Below are 21,160 nucleotides of genomic sequence, written 5' to 3'. Positions count from 1 at the left end.
AAGTGTGCACTTTCTTTCTTGCTTGAAATTTATTGAGATTCTTGAATATATGATGTGGTATCTTTCCTCAGTACTAAAAAATTCTCATTCATTATCTCTTTAAATATTGCTTTTGCCCATTCTCTATTTCTTATCTTCAGAAATTCCAATTTATTATACTTTCTCACCATGACTTCTCACTCTAATCATTCTAATTTCTATCTTTTCATCTCTTTTTTTTTTTTTTTTTTTTTTGTAGAGACAGAGTCTCACTTTATGGCCCTCGGTAGAGTGCCGTGGCCTCACACAGCTCACAGCAACCTCCAACTCCTGGGCTTAAGCGATTCTCTTGCCTCAGCCTCCCGAGTAGCTGGGACTACAGGCACCCACCACAATGCCGGGCTATTTTTTGGTTGCAGTTTGGCCGGGGCCGGGTTTGAACCTGCCACCCTCGGTATATGGGGCCGGCGCCTTACCGACTGAGCCACAGGCTCTGCCCCTTTTCAACTCTTTTATATTTATGTCTCTTTAAGCTGTATTCTGAATGATTTGTTTTGATCTGTCTTCCAATTCTTCTTTCTCCTTCCTCCTTCTTTTCTCTCTCTTTCTCTCTCTCACACACACTTAACTGCCCAACCTGTGATTAAACTCAACAAATGAGTTTTGAGGTTTTCTTATTGTATTTTTCATTAATAAAAACTATGGCCAGGCACAGTGGCCTATGCTTATATAATCCCAGTGCTTTGGAGGTTGAAGCAAGAGGATCACTTGAGCCCAGGGCAACACAGAAAGACATAGCAAGACTCTGTCTCTATAAAAAATAGAAAAATTAGCCAGTCATGGTGGCATGTGCCTGTAGTCCTAGCTACTCAGGAGGCTGAGGTGGAAGGATTGCTTGAGCCCAGGAGTTTGAGGCTGTAGTGAGCTATAATCATGCCACTGCACTCCATTCTGGGTGACAGAGCTAGACTCTGTCTCTAAAAAATAAAATAAATTACATTTAGTTCTTTTTCAGTCAGCTCTATAGTTCTGTCACTTTTTAGACTCCTGATCTCTGCATATAGCTTCTAATTTATCTTTTATTTACTTAAATATGCACCACTAATTATTTTAATAATCTATGACTGGCAATTCATGCTTATATAGGTTTATTTCTAATTGTTATTTCTGCTGATTCTTGCTCAGGATGTTTTATTTCCTTATGTATTTAGTTATCTTTGACAATAAATTATTCATAGATCATGAAACTTTACTGGTAGGACTTTTTTTAAGCCAAAATGAAAAGTATACTCTATTTGCATTTGTTTACTAGATCATCTTAAGTTCATGCTTTGATAAATAATCCAATTTTTAAAATGAGAAAACGATTTAAATAGATATTTCTCCAAAGAACATATACAAATGGTCAATAAACACATTAAGAAGTGTTCGGTATCATTAATGATTAGGGAAATGCAAATCAAACCACAATAAAATACCACTTAACATGCTTGACACAAAAAAATAAGCATTGGTGAGAACGTGAAGATTGGAATCCTCATATGTTGTTGATGTAAATGTAAAATGGTACTACTACTTTGGAAAACACTTTGGTAACTCTTCAAAAACTTGATACAGAGTTATCATAATGACTTAAGAATTCTACTCCTTAGGTAAATATCCCTGTGGGAATAGGAAACGTATTTTCACAGAGAAACTTTTACAAAATGTTTATAGCAGCATTAATTATAATAGCCAAAAAACAGAAACAACCTAAATATCCATCAACTGATGAATGAAAAAACAAAATATGGTATATATCCATACAATGGAATGTCATTCAACCATAAAAGGAATGAAATACTGAGTCATACTACAACATGCATAGACCTTAAAAATATCATGCTATAAAAGAAGACACAAAATGCCACATATTATTTCACTTATATAAAATATCCAGAATAGGCAAATCCATGTAAGTAGCATGTAAGTGGTTGCCAGAGGCTACTGAGAAAGGATGAAAGGAGAGTGACTACTAAATGGGTACAAAGTTTCCTTTGGTAGGTGATCGAACTGTATACTTTAAAGACCTGAATTTTGTGGTATGTGAAGATCTCAAATGAAAAAGATTTTTTTAAAATTCACATCTTGAAAATTTTTTAGACCCACCAAACTGATATGAAATTTGGTATCCCAGAATTGAGACTAGAAGGTCTCTTAGCTTACCATGGGCTGACTTCCAATTATCCCTAGTGCCCTGCAAATCTACCAAATTCCTATTCAAATTCATCATGTTTCCCCAGTTTAGCAAATATCATCAGAGAATTTAAGACTTTGTAGGGTCTTTTGAGGCCAGGCGCAGTGGCTCACGCCTATAATCCTAGCACTTGGGAGGCAGAGGCAGGTGAACTGCCTGAGCTCACAGGTTCGAGACCAGCCTGAGCAAGTGCAAGACCCCTTCCTAAAAAATAGCCAGGCATTGTGGCAGGTACCTATAGTCCCAACTACTTGGGAGGCTGAAGCAAGAGAATCGCTTGAGCCAAGACTTGAAGGTTGCCCTGAGCTATAATGCCACAGCGTTCTATCAGGGTGACAAAGGAAAACTCTCGTCTCAAACAAATAAATAAATGGCCTTTTAATCTTTCATATTTTCATCTTTTGCTTTGATTATGGCATATTAATTTCTATCCTTTTGAATTGTTTTTAAAATAAAGTATTCTTAGCTGTTTTCATTATAAAGTTGCTCCAAATATCTCAACTTACTATATGCTCATAATGAAAATCCTATATTTACTTTTCAAGTCAAAATTAACTCTAGTTACAGTTAGTAAAGGATTTGCAACCTGATGTAATCTACATTAAAGTAATTTCAGTGTTATTTATGAGCTTGGGTGATTGATTACAGTATATATTTAAGAATCAACACATTACATTAGTTCTTTTTTTTGCAGTTTTTGGCCAGGGCTGGGTTTGAACCCGCCACCTCTGGCATATGGGGCCGGCACCCTACTCCTTTGAACCACAGGCGCCACCCTAAAAGTTTACTTTTAAAAAAGAAAAATATTAAACATTTAAGGAGGAGTCTAGTTTTCAAAGAAGGGTGAGTGGGTGACTTGTTTTCTCATGTATCAAGGTTCTTTATACAGCTAAAAAATAAGATTACACAAACAGATCTGTCTGTTTTAGAAAGAATAGCCTAGAAAAATATCCACACATACAGAGAAACTTCATATATTAAATCTGTAGGTCACTAGAATGAAAAACAATATTTAGTAAATGATGCTGAGAAAAACTAAAAATAAAAAGAAACTAGGCCCCCATTTCACAACCCCACTTTACAACACACAATCAGTTCTATACAGATTAAGAACACAAATATGAAAGGTTTCTTAGCTTTCTGAGTGGGGAAAAAATAAATAATTTTTTAAAAAGACAAATATGAAAGGCAACTTTTTAAAATAGACTTTATTTCTTAGAGAAGGCTTAGAATCACAGCAAAAGTAAGAAGGTACAGTGATTTCCCATATACCTGCTTTTAGCAGAAAATACCAGGCCATAAAAGGAAAAGGTTGACACAATCAACTTTTCCATAAAAGGAAAAGGTTGACACAATCAACTACATTAAATGATAAAATGTATTTATCAAAAGACATACAAAAGTAAAAGGCAAGCTGCTCCTGTTGGGAAAAAGCAAGATGCCATATACATAATTGACATGGAATAAGTATTCGGAATATATGTATAAAGAAATTCTAGTAATTAATTTTTTAAAGACAAAAAAAAAAAATAGAGGTCAGGTATAGTGGCTCATGCCTGTAATCCTAACACTCTGGGAAGCTGAGGCTGGTGGGTTGCCTGAGCTCAGGAGTTCGAGACCAGCCTGAACAAGAGACCCCCGTCCTTACTAAAAACAGACAAAAAAATTAGCCAGGCATTGTGGTAGGCGCCTATAGTCCTAGCTACTAAGGAGGGTTGCTGTGAGCGAGGCTGATGCCAGGGCACTCTACCTAAGGCAGGTAAGTGAGACTCTCCAAAATAAAAAAAAAAAGAAAGAAAGAAAGGAAGAAAAAGAAAATATGCAAAAGACATAAGGATACACCCACACAAGAGTAACTATGAAAGGTTCAACATCAGGGGGTCCTCAAACTAGGCCCTCCGAGGACCGGACCCTCTGGGTGTTTTTGCCACGCTGCCCGTCCTGCTACAGTGCGCATGTGTGGAATGTGTGCGGCACTCCCCAACTCCCTCCTCTCTGTCTCTCGACGACTCCTCTCAGTCTCGGGACTAACTGATGCACACTTGCATCACTTGTTACAACTAGCAGTGACAAATATGGAGCCAGACACTGAACATCTCATTAGCCAAAAGCAGGCCCATAGTTCCCATTGAAATACCGCTAAGTTTGTTGATTTAACTTTAGTTGTTCTTCATTTTAAATATATTGTATTTGTTCCCGTTTTGTTTTTTTAATTCAACGTAAAATATGTGTAATGTGCATAGAAATTTGTTCATAGTTTTTGTTTTTTAAACTACAGTCCGGCCCTCCAACGGTCTGAGGGACAGTGAACTGGCCCCCTGTTTAAAAAGTTTGAGGACCCCTGTTCAACGTCATCAGTAATTAAAGTAAATTGAAACCCCAGTAAAATACCATTTCTCAACCACCAAAGTATCAAAAAGGAAAAATTCAGATGATTGCAAATGTACAAATGTTTTAAATGTTGTTGAGAAAGGGAACAAAGTGAACACTTATAAACTGGTACAGCCACTTCATAAAACAATTTGGTATTATCTAGCAAAACTGATGATCCACAACTCTACTCTCAGATTTTAAAAAGTCTGGGAAGTTTGTAATCATGAACACAAAGAGATATGGATTAGAATAGTCATAAAAAATCAGCTTTTAAAGGCAAAAAGTAAAAATTAAATTTTAAAAAAAAGGGGAAAAAGAAGACTGAAAACACCCTAATATCTATCAAAAGGATGATGGATGGATAGTGATAAAGTCACACAATGAAATGATGTGCATCAATAAAAAATCAACAAGAAGGAATCTTACAAATAGTATAATGTCCAAATAGGTCACAGAAATCATAGAGTATAATATCATTTATACAGCATTGCAAAGTAGACTAAACATACAATGTTTAAGAATGTGTACATATGTGGTTAAACCATACAGAAAATTAAAGAGAATGGAAATATATAATATATAATCACACAGAATACATAGGTTGGCTTCAAATATATTGATCATGTATTATTTCTTAAGCACGATATGGGTATGGAATATTTATTTTATTTGTATTCTTTAAATCTGTAGATGTGTCAAAAGCACTATTTTGCACATATGGAATAATTTTTCATTTAAAAATGTAATACATACATATTTATAGTACAAAATATAAAAATACAGAAAACTATATGAAGAAAATAAAAGTTATCCATAATCCCATTACCCTTAAATAACTATAGTATTTGAAGGAGATAAATATACATGAATGATATGTTTCCTTCCATTCTTTATTTTTATTTAATTCTTTTTAAAACTGTATTTAGGTATAATTTATCTATAATACATTGCACATATCTAAAATGTACAATTAAACAAGTCAGACATATGTATGTTTTGGTAAAAGCATTATCACAGAAAATGAATATGTCCATCATCCCCAAAAGTTTCCTTATGTCCTTTTATCATCCCTCCTTATTCTCATCCCTACCCCCAAGTTACCACTGATGAGTCTTCTATCACACTAGTTTAGTTTGCACTTTCTAGAATTTTATTGAGTATATGTTTGGGCATAGTTTATGCATATGTTCTACTTTAGTACACATTGCCAGAAAGTTTTCCAAAATGATTACACCCATTTACACTTCTATCAACAGAATATGAAATTTTTAGTTATTCCACATCCTTGTCAACACTTGGTTGTTGGCCTTTTCAGTTGTAACCATTCCATTCACATTCCTAAGGAAAATATCCACAAAACCATATGTCTGAACTCCAAAACAAACAAAAAACAAAATGAAACTTTTAGTGAAGACTAAAGTGAAACTCATGATACAAAAATTTTAATCTAAAAGCATTTTTCCTTGAGTCTATGATAATAACTGAAGCAAAGGCCCTAACTGATGTATACCTTACAGATTCTGATTTAGATCAAATGCTTGATTCCTACATAAGACCTTTAGAAGAATCACTGAGACATACATGAAAGAATCAAATAACTTACTAGCAACTTGGAAGTACCACAGTACTAGAACTCAAATGAAATATGATCCAACACAGTTTATACTTGTGTCTTAAACAAAACAACACTTGAACTCAATACACCCAAACACCACTAAAACAGTGCTCACCGATAGGAGTTGAGGGAGAGGGTGATAAAAAAATACTTCATTTTGAGTACACTCAGTTACTTGCGCTCAGTTTCTGGTACTTCCCCTCCTTCAGACTCATTTGGCTACCAAAGAGACTTCTCTCATTAAAACTCCTTTCCTGGCTTCTCCAGCACCACTGCCTCCTAGCTTTCCTCCTTTCCTGAATGCTTTCCCTTGGTCTCTCTGACTATCTCTACCCATCACTTAATACTTGCCTTCCTGATTTTTGGTGTTGCTCTCTTCTTACTCTATACTTACTTTAATGACTTCTTGTACCCTTACAGGAGTAACTATCACAAATCCACTGCTGCTTCCAACGAGCCTAACTTCAGAGAAAATTGGACACCAATATATCTAATTGCCAACCAGACAGCTCTGCCAGGTGTCCCACAAGAATCTCAAATTCACCTTTTATCCAGTGAGAATCAATTTTTGTTAATATGATTTTAAAATTAAAAATTAACAAAAAATACAAAAAATAAAAAGAACCACATTAAAATTTTAAAAATCTCAAATTCATATTCTCTCAACCTGAATTACTCTCTCAATTTATTAGTTTGACTCGGAAATTCAAATACTTGAATTAAAATTCAAGTAAAGCCAATAAAATACAACTTAAATTTTTCTTGAAGGGTTAAAAAATTTCTATTCAGGCTTTTCTCACAGTTACCAAATACAAGCGATGATAAAAAGCAAGTCTCCTCAAATCCCATCTCTCAAAGGCAAGCCCCATTAGCACTTCCTTCCAGAAAAAGCAATTTTTAACCATGATGAGGTTACATGCCAAATATTACATTGGTAAATAGGACTGAGGAGTTGTTGCTAATTCTCAATATAATCTAGGCTATTTATTACAATATTAACCAGGAAAAACATAACTCCATTAAATGCCTACCTGGAATGAGAATCAGAATGGCATTTTAATTACAAAAGCAATTCTCTTATATGCTGTATTTTAAATATTCTAAAGGAATCAAATTTTCGAGTAGGCAGCTGTCTCATCTAAAGCTGGACATCGACCGAGTGTGCAATATATCCTACAATTTTATCCAGAGTACCTTTCTATATTTGAAACAAACCACAGCAAAGAAAAAAAAAACTGTAAGAAGCAGAAGTCAAATCTAAAAACTTGTTGGATAGACTGTGGTTTGCAAAAATCACAGGAAAGTGACATTTTAACACTTTCTCAGCTTCACGAAGTTTCAAAAACCGATAAAAACCGTTTGCTAACCTGTTCTCATCAGACCTTGTTCGCCGGGGAAAGAAGACTGGCTTGTTTCTGTCCTAGAGCCCGGAGCCCACCTGGGATGGGTCGCGGCAGGCTCTCTCTCCGCTCCCGGGTCCCACTAAGGGACCCCCAACCCGGCAGCACACTGGCCAGGCCTCGGCCGGCCGCGCACTCCAGCCCCACCGGGCAACCCACGGCGCCCCAGGCCACCGCGATGGCAGCTGTTGCGGGGCCTAAACCTCCAGCCCGGGAACAGCTCCCGGACCCCCAGCCACGATGTGTTGTTGTTTTTTTAATTAAAGTTGAAGAAAAGAAGACAGAAAGCCATACAAAACAGCCAGCCCCCCGAGGCTGGGGACGTGCGACCCCCAGCTAAGGCGAGGCCGCTGCCCCTCGTTTCCCCTCACGTCGGGAGGCCCGCACGCCGCCCGCCCGGGGACGCGTCCCGAGAGGCGCACCTGAGCTGCACCGGTTCCTGCCGCCCTCCGTGGGTCTCCGCGCGCGGCTCTCGGGGCACCCCCGCCCCACCGCGCGCTGAGGCGAGCGCTGCCGGGTACCTGCTCAGAGGCAGTGGACCGTCCGCCCCCGCCGCCACCGAGAACAAGTCAGATTACCTCACGCGGCCGCGCCTCGAGGCTCCGAGGCCCCGCCCCACAGGCCCCGCCCCCCCGGGCCGCTCCCACCCTGCCCTCTCCCCTTCCAGGTACCTGCCTCTTCCAGCCCCGCCCCCAGGGCCGCCCCGCCCTACCCAGAACTACCGCTCCGGCTTCCAGCGCCCCACACGCAGACTTCCCCCTTCTCCTTCCCTTCAGCGCCTTAGCTCCCCGCCCAAGGGCCGCCCGCCCCCCGGGAGGTGCCCGGGCGGCGCACCTGAGCCGCGCCGCCCTTGGGTCCCAGACGTCTGCTTTCAGTTGCTCCCTCTGGAAAAGTCTAAAATGGAGCCAGGCAGAGCCCGGGATATGTTGAAGAAGCAGAAGGGAGACAAGCGGAAGAAACGGTATGGAGGGAAAGCTCCAGGCCTGATGAACTTTTCTGAGTTGGGCAGTTTCTGCGCTCTTTTCTTAGAAGGGGAGAGTTTTTATAAAAAGCGTAATAATAAAGTCTGAGAATCAGCCCGCGCCTCCTCATGTTTGTTTCTTTATATTTGCTACTGCAAATCAACAGGTGTCTTGGAAGAAGTATTAGATGTATCCACTACAAAACCTCGTATCCACAGTTCTATGCTGGAATCCCCTCTATCCCTCGCGTAGGGGTTGGCTGGCCCTTTAGAAATCCCTACATAAGGCTCGGCGCTGTAGCTCAGCGGATAGGGCGCCAGCCACATACACCAGAGCTGGCGGGTTCGAACCCAGTCCATGCCTGCCAAACAATAACAACCAAAAAATAGCCCGGCGTTGTGGCGGGCACCTGTAGTCCCAGCTGCTAGAGAGGCTGAGGCAAGAGAATCGCTTAAGCCCAAGAGTTTGAAGTTGCTGTGAGCTGTGATGCTACAGCACTTTACCAAGGGCGACATAGTGAGACTCTGTCTCAAAAAAAAAAAAAAGAAAGAAAGAAAGAAAAAGAAATCTCCACATTATACTTGAAAAGTTGTTAAATGGATTTCTAGATTATCTTATAATGAATAGCTCAGCTTCTGAGATGCTGATGGATTGTAAATGGAAAGTTAACACTTTTCTTCCTGGAGAGCAGTCTTTCCCATAGTGAATTCTGTCAAGCTCAAGGCCCTAGAGATGCTGGAGTAGGAGTGGGAGTCTCTTCTCATTAATTTGGAGAAGAGACAGAGTATATATGAATACTGGCTTTCCTTTCAATTCACAAGACACAGGCCTAAGGACCATATCTTTGTTTAATCCTTCATTTCCCAAATTTATTTGACTCTTGGAATTCTCTTCTTGAGAAATATTTGTTACCATTCTTGGGCATTAGTGTTTCAACACTTTGACAAACACTGCTTTAAAGTCCCAGTACATTTACCTTCAATCATTGATCACTAATGTTTGCGAAGTTCTGTACTGTTTACTCAAAGCTTTCACATGAGTCATCTCATTTAATTCTGGCAATTGTGATATATCTGTTATTATCCTCATTTACAGTTGAAAACAATGAAAAGTCAAACAGCCCGTGAGTGGTTGCCCAAGATTTGAATCTGGACTTGGAACTCCAAGACTTTTTAAACTACTATTCTCTGTTTCCCTCTCCCTCTCCCTCTTTTTCTCCTTCTAACTCTTTTTCTCCGTCTTCCCTTTTTTCTCCTCCCTACCTCTCGCTCTCTCCCCTCTCTTATATTTGATGCTGAAATAGAGCACATCCTTGATTAGAAATTTGTAGGTTCAAGTTTCTGAAGAACAACACCATTATTCGTACTTATCTTTTACTCCCTTGCAGCACCTGACGTACGTGATGCACAAAAGGGTCATTCAAATTTGCTGAATAAAGAATGAATGAACGCCTGAGTGCTCAATAACTGATGGAACAGCGCTAAGAACTCTGTTTTCTAAATGAACAACTTTAACAATCTCTTTCCTGTTGCAAAAATTTCAAGAGTAGGAGCAACAAATTGTTCCTAGTTTTCTTCCATAGTCCATCTAAAAAGCTTTTGTAGGAGAATCCACTCCGTTGACAGATTAGAGTTCTTATAAAACCATAACACTTCCTTGAAGTAGGCCTCCTTCCTGTTCTACTCTCAGAGCCAAGACTGCAATAAGATAAATAGAGGATATTGTATGCCTTTCTTTATGTTCTTCCTCTTCCCACAACAAGATCATCATTGCAACATTCTGAGTGAGTTACCAATCTTATATTATATGAGGCAGAGCTGGAGATAAAAATAAATATTGGTTGGTATGGATAAAAGATTTCACTGTGTGTATCAAATCTTTTGTTTGACAGAAACACATCTCATACTCCCTCTTCATAATCCCTATTCATTCTTCATTGAATGCAATTTATAAGTGCTTTGCAACTCACCCTAGGCCCCCAGTGTCATCTCCCACAATCCCCCCCACACACACACGTTTTTAACCATCTGAACTAATTACAGTTCTTTAAGTTGTCAAATTTGCACACACTGTTCCCTTTACCTCTCTTTTATGGATATCTACTGGCAAATTCATGTTCAGTCAGTTGATGTATCTATCACCTCTTCGGAAAGATGAAACTCCACAACACCATTCCCAACTGAATTAGGTTCCCTCTCTCCACACTCTCATCACAAATCCATCTATATCTCTATCAAGGCACCTACATAATAGCTGTAATTATTGGCCTTTTTTCCTCTTTTCACTAAGCTCATTAAATGGGCAGGAATTACGACTTCCACCTCTGTTTCCTGAGCACATAGCATAGCACTAGACACATAGAAGATACTCGAATGTTTCTTGAATGAATGAAAATATAGCTTCAAAAACCCTGGAGTGCTTGTGAAATAATTTCACAAACATAAATGGTCATATGAATTATGTGGGGAGTAGCAGAAAGATTTTGACTACTCCAAAATTATTTCCTTTCAATTTTATGCCTTAGAAGAACATAATAGCAGAACCTATACATAATTCATCCATTCATTCATTCATTTACTTGTTTAACAAACATTCTTGAGTGCCTAATACATAAGAGGTGCAGGCCTACACACTTGCTTCAGAGAGAAAGTGACATTTCAAAAGCATCATGGACGTTCACTGAGCCTCAATTCCTCTTCCTGAGCACAAAGCTGAACTGCTTTGCCCATTCTCCATAGGCTTAGCTAAACATAATGAAAATAATCGGCCACTGTTCCTTCATTTGCTTGATAATAGTTAGTCAATGTCCCATGTTTACTTACAGCTGGCAGTAGTAAAGATTCCTTTCTCCATAGATAAAATCACCTTTTGGAACCCTAACAGTAGTTCCTAAGATATCTTCCAGGCCCCGAATTTTAGTGGATTGGCTAACCCGCCCAGACCAGTGACCCATACCAAGAAACTGACTCAACTAGAATCATAACCCCAGTAGCTGAAGTAAAACAAAATGATTTCCAGACCCCTACAATTTTGCCCCAAACTTAGCCAATTAGCAAACCTAATTACCCAATCCCCTGCCTTTCAAACTAGCCTTTAAAACCCTGTGTCCCCAATTATCTAGAAGGAGGATTTGAGAAATTCCTCCTGTCCCCCCACTTAGCACAAAGTGGAATAAACTTTCTGCTGTAGACCCTGCTGTCTCTGAATATTGACTTCCTCTTGGGCAGTGGGCAGATGAACCTGGTCGGGCAGCAACAAAATTACTAATATTGGGGACTTTTGCCCTCAATAGCTAGCTTTATTTAGTCTGATCAGCGCTGTCATGAATGATGACAGACAGATTACATAAAACATACAGAAAATTCTATCTCTTGCTTTAACAATTACATGAGAAACATGGAACATAAAAATTTATCAAAGAGGGTTGTTAAGGTCATGAAACTTTTAAATTTGTTCCCAAGTGGATAAAGAAAATTCTTAATGGCTATGTTTGGCTGCCTGATCATAATGCTGACTTTTTAACCTGAAAACAAGCATAGAATAACTATCACATCATCTTCATCATCTTTATTAGCCCTCAGTCTCTTCCATGCACTTTGAAGGGTTTTCCTGAGTAGGCTTCAGGAGATCTAGTTGACTCGAAGTTGAGTGCATGTATATCGAAGAGAAGACAGGAAAGTAGGCTCTGAAGGGTTGTGAATATTTTACTAAGGACTTTGCACATTTAATCTACAGTACACATAGCTGAATAAACTAGGAACTATTTGTAGTGTGATGACTTTCTCTTTTCTTTCCTTCCTCCATCATCTTTTTACCTGGGTACCAGGCACCCATTAAACTAAGGTTACAATGGGAAAATGACTGGTCATAAATGCTCCACCAAGACATCTAGTCTTGATGAAGTCATCTTTTCTCAGTGCCCTCCCACAAAGCCTTCCTTCAAACACCCCCTTCCCTTCATCATAACTCCCTCCAAATCCCACTAATCAATAAAATGTCATAGTACCGAAATGCTGACAGTGTCACTGGAAGCAAATGAAAGGTATTTAGCACCTAACACAAGAGCAGTAGCACCAGTGGGATTAAAAGAAGGCCATGAGCCAGAAAACAAAGAAATAGGGGATTCAGACAAAAAGGAAGTTTTCTACCAATCACATAATTTACTCACCCAGATTGAGCAGCTAGTCCAAAGAGGATGAGAGGACCTTAGAGCAGGCCCTATGAAACTGCCCCAGGATTGTAGAACAAAGGTCCCCAGATTCACCAAGTAGAGCCAAGAAACAACTAGGTATATCCCCACTTCTGTGAACTCTGTATGGATTGGAAGAAATGCCTCAAATCTAAAGTAAATGACTCTGCACTCTTGTAGATTCTGTGTCGATGTACATAAACCGGAACTATGGTTTCCCCAAATTTCTTTCCTTATGTGGTTCTATGTTAGATAAGCCAAAAAGAGAAATTTGGGTGAGATTTGGAAGGTAGAAGGGAATCAGAGCTGGTCTCTCTGAAAATCATCATGACTAGACACAGTGGCAGATAGACACAAAGAGGCCGGCAGGCTCTGGCTGGTCATTTTCCCCCTGTCTAGCTTTTCTTCTCAGCTGCTGGCCCTGCTGACCACCAGAGGACACAAGCCTGCCTCCAGGACTTGGTGGAAGACTTTCAGAAGCAGCAACAACTTAGAGGTGACACCTATCTATAGACTTTTCACAACTTGCCTCCTCAGTACCATGCCAACAGTTAGATGTGCCTGGCTCATTGTAAATTCTGACCCCACAAGTTCACCTGTATTGGGGCTTCAGGAGAGAACTGGTTAGTGACTTTTCTATTTCCTTCATTCTTGCTTTCAGAATTTTATATCACCAGTTTCTGCCACGGTCGTTCAAGCTCCTGCGGGTGACTTGGCACGTAAAGCACCGTTTCTGATGCCGTTTGTGCAGGGGTCGCTGGGGGCGAAGCTCCGTGGAGCACAAGCCTCCTTACCAGCGTTCTAAAACGCGGACAGCGCCGCCTCACTTCGGCTGTGGTGCCGTGGGTGCGGCAGTTTCTCCCATAATTCTGTAAGATATATTCCTAGATAGGTAATACTCTAGTCTCTGCTTCCCTGACTGAATCCTTCTGATAGACCAACCATGCATTTACTTGGCTACCCAATGGTAAGATTATGTGGGTTGTACCACACTTCCCTTCCACTATGGAAGGAAAAGTTTTAGGGTTATATATAGTAATTACAAAAATTGGGTAAAAAATCACATCATGATAGGGTACCTTTATAGTACGAACTTACAGTAATAAAAGAATTGACTTTCATCTTGTCAAGCTTAGAAACTTGCTTCTTTCCCCCTTCAGCATACTAAGAAAATCTCTCTTGAAGAAGGAAGCTTGGGCAGATTCACTAAAAGTAGATAATAGTACACCTGTATGTTAATGTAGAATGGGAAATACCGTTGTCACAGGGACCAGACATTTGTTATCCTATGGCCAAAACACTATGCCCTATAGAAATAGCCAACCAAGAAACTAAATGATAGTTAAAAGATCGCCTGAGGAGGGACATGGAGGCAACATTAGGGGAGTTAGGAAGAATATCGAGTATTTAATAGCATCAGTCACAATGCCATCATTAATACCACAGAAGGGACTAGCCTGTCACAGCTACAGACAAAGTCATTAATTCTGCTCACTGGAAGCATAGTCATAATCATACCCCTTCCTTTCTATAATAGATTACAGTTTGACCCTAGCACTTCATCCTGCACTGCATCCATGCCCTTTTGCTATGACTTTGAAGTTCCTTCTGCTGAAGGAGTAGAATATTATTTCACTACCACTTGAATTTTTGTTTTGACCATGTGATTTGCTTTGATCAATGGAATGAGGTAGAAGTAATAGTGTTCAAATTCAGAGCTTAGGCATTAAGAGACTTTGGGTGTTTCTGCCTGCTCGCTTATGTTTTTACCAATGCTAGAAGATTTGTCTGAGCCAGTTAGCTGGTCTAAAGATGGAGAGAGATCCATGGAACAGTGTCATGCCAGAAAAATCCAGCCTAGTACAGCTAATACCCAGATGAACAGCAGAAAGGTGATCTTTTTTTTTATATATGCCATAGCATTTTGGAACTATTTGTTACACAGCAATAATTACCTGACATATCCTCTAACTATGATTTTCTGGGATGAGGAAGATCTAACCCCACTGTGGCCCGAGTTCCAGACCAGTGCCCTTCTATGTCACTAGAGAGCACCAATTGGTAAGTTGAAGAATTCAGCTTTGCACCCTCAGTGAGATTCTATTAGATTTTTTTTTTTTTTTTTTTTTGTCCTTTGAGTTAGATGTGAATCAAGGCAGAGAGAGAAGAGAAAGATTTAAAAACTCTTCAGAAGCTTACCTCTGAAGAATAATGATTATAAATGCCACTCAAAGGCACTATCTGAAGTACAATCCAAAGCCTATCATTTGTAATTCTTGTTTTCATCAGAGTTTCAGGAAAACTCCTACGCCCAGCAAAATCCCCAGGCAGCTTAGGATGCCAAAGCTTTCTTCTTCTCTTATTAAACGTGTTCTAAATCCATAAGGAGAATTCATGAATAAATGTGGTTGGCAGATGAACAAAATATCCAAAGGCATTTTTTTTAAAGACTTTAGTTAAGATGTTTAGTTTGTTAAAGTTTGCATTGATCTGTGTATGAATTAAAGGGGGAGGGGCCTCAAAATGCTTTCCAATCCTATTTATTCAGACATTCTTTCTTTCTCCACCAGTCCCAGCATTTCCCTAGCTTCTCCTACCCTTCTAGTTTATGAAAGGACTGATGATGGCAGGAATTATTTTTTGAGGAAATGTGGGAGGTCCAAAATCCATTTCCTACTTGACGTGGATTATATTTACCAGAAGAAGAAAAAAAACACAAATACAGTTCCAGCACAGCTGGGCTGCAGCTCTATAAAGCGGCTTTTAAAAAGAGGTATCATATCCACCCTGTGAGGTGACAGCACTCCAAGGATGGGAGAGAGTCCGTGAAGGCCAGAAAAGCACACCCTTCTATTCCTAAAACATCGCCTAAGGAAGCAACTTGGCAATTCTTGAAAAACACGAACTTGCTTGGCAGCCTGACTAACTCATCACCCCTATTCATCTCATACTGCATGCCTGATTAAGAACAATGATGTGTCTGAGAACATAATGACTACAGCTTCAACAGAAGGGGGAAGGGGAGACAAACAACACCCTTGCCAAACAAACACGCATATTCACGTGCTCACAGACACACACACACTCACACACACGCCCCAAATATGCAAAGCCACTCCTAAAATGTTGGGAAATATAAAATGCTTCAATCAAAATGATCTTACATAATTGGAAGCACTGTTGAAAATTATTTCCCTTCTCCCATTCAAATATGCACAACAGTGTACTCTGGAATGACAATTGCTAACATTCTCTATTGGTCCATTATGTGCCAAGCACAGCGCTGAAGGGTCTTATATATGCAATTATTTCAATTCCTGCAGCAACCTTCTAGGAACTGGTAGGTATTATTATATAGACTTCACAGATAATTAAGTTTTCTAAGATCACAAAGAAGTGATCAAGGAGCCAGGAATTGAACCCAAGGTTGTATGCGACTCTAAAGATCAAGCTCCTTTCACTAAACCACAGGCTCAGCTAGTCAACTGCAAAGCCCAAACATAGGTGTTGCCTTTACATAAACCCAATTCATTACTCAAAGCCCATTGGAACTGTCATCTCTTCTATGGATTCTTAACTTGTTCTAAACAGGGTTCTGATGGTTACAAGTAACAGAAACTCACTCAAATAAGCTCAAGTAAAAAGTAGGGAATGGTATTACTTCCTCCTACCTTGGGTAAATAAATGATGGCACCATATCCAGGAATTTGAACAATTTGAAAGGGTAGGACCTGAGGCAGCCCAGACACCACTCAACCTCTCAGTTCACGGAGACTGCTTTATTTTACACACCTGCATATCCCAATCAGCTTCTCTGAGCCTCCAGTCCCTCAAAGCTTCAGTCTGCACTTGATTCCCTACTGACTTGCTTGGTGGTAAATCTAGTAGACCTTTGGGCTCAGGATCCATTACCTAAGAAGTAACCACTTCTTCCTTTCCAGATTCCTAAAGCTTATATTTTCCAGGCCAACACAAGGTGTAGATTGCTGGCTGTGTCCATGGTTGGGTACCCCTAGGTCAGATAATCAGGTCCAGTCAGAGGTAACTGAGGAGGAGACAGCCAAAGGATCTGCTGCTATGCCTCCAGATGGAGAAGCATCTTAAAATCCAGCAAATGCTCAGTTTTTCTTTCTTTTACTTTTCTTTATAAAGCTATCCACCTGATGTAGCACATAATTTTAAATAGCCTTCTATTGCTGTCTGACTGCCTTCAATTTTTTATTTTCCAGTCTTAGAGAAACACATCTTATTGTCGTTATTTCTACAGTGCCTAGCAGAGTGCTAAGAACACAGTGGACACTACAAAAGGACTTCTTGCATTAAACAGAGTTAATGATGGGGTAGGGCAATGCAAAAGAGCAAGGAGAATTTCCTTCTCCTTTCTCTTGTCAACAGATCACCAGAACTGGAAAGGTAGTGTCAAATGTTTGTTGACAAGTTTTCAGCCCCACTGACTTAACTGGAGCTTATGTGAGAAGAAAAGAATTTGCGCCTGAACAAAGGAACTCTAAACTTCCTTCCAATTGTTTTACTAAGAGAAGCATCCAGGCCAATAGCTCTCAACCTAGAGCAAAGCTCCCATGTATCATCTTGAGTGTTCTTGCTCTGATTCCATCCTTTTATCCCCTGTTCAAAAAATTCTACTTGAATTAAAATAAAGGACTCTTATGCTATTTTTGAAGTAGGACTTGAATCAAAATAAAGGACTCTTATGCTATTTTTGATTCTGCTCTGATTTGAAAAAGTAAATGATTGCAAAACCTTGGTATTAAATTGCTAGCAAGAAATTACTGGTAACTGTGTTACAATTGGCATTGTGATTGAGAGGTGTTAATGTAGGACATTCTGTTGCCCACAGCTGAGATGACAGTAACTGTACCAGTAAGGATGCCTTCAGCCACAAATAACAGAAAACACAATTCAAATGGTCCTAGAAATAAAGAAATGTTTTACCTGGTATGGTGGTTTAAATGATGTCCACAATTCTTTAAAATGTCTCTCAACAAAAGTTGGAATCTATACCCTCTATAGTGACTGGTCAACCAGTAAAGTACAGTGGGAATGTTACTGCACGATGGCCAAGGGTAGGCCATAAAAGGTGATACAATTTCTATTTAGTTCTCTTTAAATGTTTGCTCTTGGAATCTAGCCACCATGCTCTAAGGAAGCTCAAGCAGCTGTGCAAGACTCACAAGGTGGAAAGGAATAGGCCTATGACATCTGATCGAGCCAGGACCAACTGTTTGTGGCTAAGTCATCTTGGAAGTGGACTTTTAGAGCTCTCATTAAGCTGTCTGAGCTGACACTTTGAGGAACAGATACAAGCCTTCCCCACTGAGCCCTGCCTATGTATTGGGAACCAAACAATGATAAAATGTTGTTGTTTTAAGCCACTAAGCTTTTGGAAGTTTTGTTACACAGCAATAGATAACAGATAAGGTTAACCTAAATAGAAGCCCAAAGGTAGATTAGCTTTCAGACTCATTTATTTAGCAATTCAACCATTTATCATTGAATATTTTCCTTCCCTTTTCTCTGTTCTACATTGTATAAGCTTTAACCTCAATTTAGTTCCCTTTGTGGTTGTAGAATGGCTTCCAGGGACAGTAAAACATTCCTTCTTCAATTCAGGTGAGGGAGATAGAATGAATTCCCTTGGATTGCTCTTGAGAGAGAAACTTTTCCAGAATCCAGTAAACCTCTCTTAACATCTCTCTGGCCAGAACTGGGCCACATTCTTGTTCTTGAACCAATACTGGAAAAGAGGATAAGGTATCATCTTCACTAATCAGGTCTACCCCTTAAATTAAGATCAGTTTCTCAAATCACATTGTTGGTTCTTATGGGAGAGAATGGACCTAAGACATTTGACAAAAGAGGTGGGTATATGGGAAAACCCTCAGGTTGTGGCCAGCCTAGGCATACACTAACTAGGAGTAAATCCTCAGGCTCATGATTATCCTGAGTAAGTTAGTAGAGGATCTAGCTTGATACAAGTGGTCCAAAATTAAAACCCATTTGGCCCTGAACTTTTCCTTTATCCCCTTTTTTGGCATCTCCCATTTTTATCACCTGTTTCACCTTCATCAGCCATATACATGTTTACACCTCTCTTGCAATGGTCAGTCTACTGGGGGAAGGAGGTGGAATGCACTGTTTAACTTCTGGTATCTTATTAAATTTCCCTTTGAAGAAAAACTTCCTGATGTATGCAAGAATTGGTGTCATTATTTTCCCCATTTTTGCCACAAAATAACTAAGGATTTATGATAGTCTTGGGAAGATTACTTCTCCTTGGATCTGTCTACTTATAAGAAAAGTGAAGGGAGTAGACCAGAAGATTAATAGCTTTTCTAGATCCAAGAGTTTCTGTACTCTGCCTCCTATCTTTTCCAAAATGACTACAGCCACGCCTAAAAATTTATGTAGCTTTTTGTCATTTGTGCCATACGCTTACATTGTCTTCATAATCATTATCTCCCCATCCTTCACTGATTTGCTTTCTCTGTTCTGGGCCGTATTTCTTTAAAGGAAAATTTTTCCTTTTTCACTTCCTAAACTGGCTACCAAAGTATGAGGACTCTTTAGCATTACTACATGACTGTTCTCTGTCTTCTTCTTTTTTTTTTTTTTTTTTTTTGAGACAGAGTCTTACTATATCACCCTGGGTAGAGTGCCTGGCATCATAGCTCTCAGCAACCTCCAGCTCTTGGGCTTAAGTGATTCTCTTGCCTCAGCCTCCCGAGTAGGTGAGACTACAGGTGCCCACCACAACGCCCAGCTATTTTTTGGTTGTAGTTGTCATTGTTGTTTGGCAGGCCCTGGCCAGGTTCGAACCCACCAGCCCCAGTGTATGTGGCTGGCGCCCAAGCTGTTGAGCTATAGGGGCTAAGCTGACTTTTTTCTGTTTTATACTTTTGGCATTGTACTGACTCCTTTAAACATGGCACAACATCATGATAGAGCTTAGCAAATATTTCATTTCCAGAAATTAAAGAGGATATTTCTTGAAAAAAATATTTTTGTGAATTAAGTTTAGGATGCTCAGAGTAAACATCTATTTTTACTATGATCATGAGAATGACCCTTCCTCCATCCCAAAGATGGAGGTTGCCTACGAGTACCATGATTTCACTCTCTTAGTCAAAGTTTATTGGTTCATGAAAAGGAATCTGACCCAAGATGGTTAATCAGAATCCTTCCATAGAATTCTTTTTCAAAGTATAAATAGGGAAAACCAGTCAGTCCTGTTTTTAGTAATATAAGACACCTTGGTGGTTATGTTTCTGAGGCAAAAGAAGTCAATCTATAACAAAGGAGAGCAAAGTTAACATGCTAAGAGAAGTAAAGATTAGAGATTGTGTAAGGAGTTCCAAAGGCATTAGATTTCTTGGTTATATTTAGTCATGACATAAATTTCAGCCTTACTTTTCCCATATTACTAGTGTATAAACCACACCAATTACATCTTTTGCCTAAGTTAATGCATATTTAGTTTTTTTTTCTTTTTTTTTTTTTTAAAGGAGACTGTCTCTTTTTTTTTTTTTTTTTTTTTTGTAGAGACAGAGTCTTACTTTATAGCCCTCGGTAGAGTGCCGTGGCCTCACACAGCTCACAGCAACCTCCAACTCCTGGGCTTAAGCGATTCTCTTGCCTCAGCCTCTCGAGTAGCTGGGACTACAGGCGCCCGCCACAATGCCCGGCTATTTTTTGGTTGCAGTTTGGCCGGGGCCGGGTTTGAACCCGCCACCCTCGGTATATGGGGCCGGCGCCTTACTGACTGAGCCACAGGCACCGACCCATATTTAGTTTTTGTTACTTAAACACGAGAGACTTAATATGAGTACTGAAAAAAAAACTGTGTCCCTGTAAGATTCCTTGGCACTGAGTCTTTGGCATTTCCATTTTATTATTTGCATACATTTTCATTTGCTTCAAATAATTGCTGCCTCTTAGTATTTGTTTATGGTTCGGGACTGGTTGAAAAAAAAATGGGACTTAGCAGCAGACTTTAAGTTCTGGCTTTAATCCTTTTTGTCACAATGTGAGAATCTCCCCAAGCCTCAATCTCTTTCCTACGAAATGGGAATAATAATAACCTTTCCCCATCATATTTTCATTATGATGATGAAAATAATAAAAGGGAAGTGACAAGGCCATATTCATCTTTTCATTCCTAAATGTCTGCTACAAGGCCTGGGACAGTGGTGTAGATACTAAACAAACATTTGATGAATGAAAGAAAAAACACAAAAGCATTTTGTACACTTTAAAGCAGTATTTAAATCTGAATTATATGATGAGACCATTTTACAACATCTATATTGTCAAGTTAAGTCAATCTTGGGCTAAATAACAATTTCAGTGTCATGAACAGAGCTTCCTACAAGTAAGCTACAAAGTGAA

General features: G+C 39.5%; 1 protein-coding gene across 1 annotated transcript in view; it reads right to left on the bottom strand.

The window, feature by feature from the left end:
* The window catches only part of TC2N (tandem C2 domains, nuclear), a 69,182-nt gene extending 61,020 nt beyond the window's left edge, over positions 1–8,162 (bottom strand). The window contains exon 1 of the mRNA XM_053601223.1: positions 8,026–8,162. The gene's annotated coding sequence lies outside the window, so the exon portion shown is untranslated. The remainder of the gene's footprint in view (positions 1–8,025) is intronic.
* Between the last annotated feature and the right edge of the window lie 12,998 nt (positions 8,163–21,160).

The sequence above is a fragment of the Nycticebus coucang genome, chromosome 9 (assembly GCF_027406575.1).
Source record: "Nycticebus coucang isolate mNycCou1 chromosome 9, mNycCou1.pri, whole genome shotgun sequence".
NCBI lineage: Eukaryota > Metazoa > Chordata > Mammalia > Primates > Lorisidae > Nycticebus > Nycticebus coucang.
The sequence above is the reverse complement of the archived record's forward strand: the minus strand, read 5'-3'. Positions and strand labels throughout refer to the sequence as shown.